Here is a 1,145-nt window from a genome sequence, read left to right as displayed (position 1 = left end):
GGAATGTGGAAGACTTTGTTGCTGGGAGTAATTTGAACTGTGTTGACCTGGCCCAAGAGATTTCAAAGGAGAATTTCAGAATGTGGCATAAAGACTTTTTTTATGGTATTTTGGTGAAGAATGTGGCTACTTTTTGCCGTTGACTGAAAAGTCTGCCTGAGACTAAGGTGAGGAGACTCAGATTAATTGCATTGACAAAGGAAGTTTCAAAAAAGCACAGCAGAAACTTTGTTCTCTGGTTAAGTATTAAGAAGAGAAGTTTGAACAAGCATAGCAAGCTTAGAAAGGAAAAATATGCATGGTTCAAGTATTAAAGGAGTACCAGTAAGTGAAATGGAGCAAAATCCTGTGTTCTAGGAGATAACAGATTAAGGGAGTGGGGCCTTGGGGCAAGATCCTACCCAGCTAAATTTAGATCCAGGCATGGTGGTACACACCATTAATCCCAGGAGACAGGCATGCTGATCTCTGTGTTCAAGGTCAATATACAGAGCAAGAACCAGGATAGCCAAGCTTAGGCAGTGAAGGATTTGGANAACANAAAGCCAGTGACAATGTAATAGTACAAGCAGGTCATGTTCTAGTTCCTGCCAGCAGCAGAATTCAGCAGCTTCAGCCATGTGGCTCTGGNTCTAGAGTTAAGAATGGAAGGAACTACTTGGACAATTGATGCTGGTTAACTGGAACTTAGAAATTAGTAATGTGTAAGAAGAGACCAGCATCACTGAGGTAAAATCTTCTGGTAACTGTTTTCTGGAAGCACAAATAAGCTATGCTCCAGAGATAGCCAAGGTTGTACCTCATGCTGCTGCTGGACTTGGTAATGTGTAAGAGTCACCCAGGTGGTATTGATTTTGAAGGCATGAAGGTGTCATGAAGAACAGCTGAGGATTGGCACTGTGAGAGGTCATGGAAGGCCATTGGAGAAGGTGCAGCCTCAGTTGCAGTTGATGGCCCAGGACTGAAGGGGGTGATACAAAAGATTTGAGGCTTGGCACCATGAAGAGAGCCTATGAAAGGCTATTGGTGAAGCCAAGTAAGAGTGGCACACCCCAGTGTATTGGAGATGTCAGTACCATGGTATGATCACCAAGAACAGCAGCAGTAGTAAAGTGGATCAACCTGAGCTTAGAGTGCTACAGAGG

Source organism: Mus pahari, chromosome 18, assembly GCF_900095145.1.
Source record: "Mus pahari chromosome 18, PAHARI_EIJ_v1.1, whole genome shotgun sequence".
In the NCBI taxonomy this organism is placed as follows: domain Eukaryota; kingdom Metazoa; phylum Chordata; class Mammalia; order Rodentia; family Muridae; genus Mus; species Mus pahari.
This window is presented reverse-complemented; position numbering follows the sequence as displayed.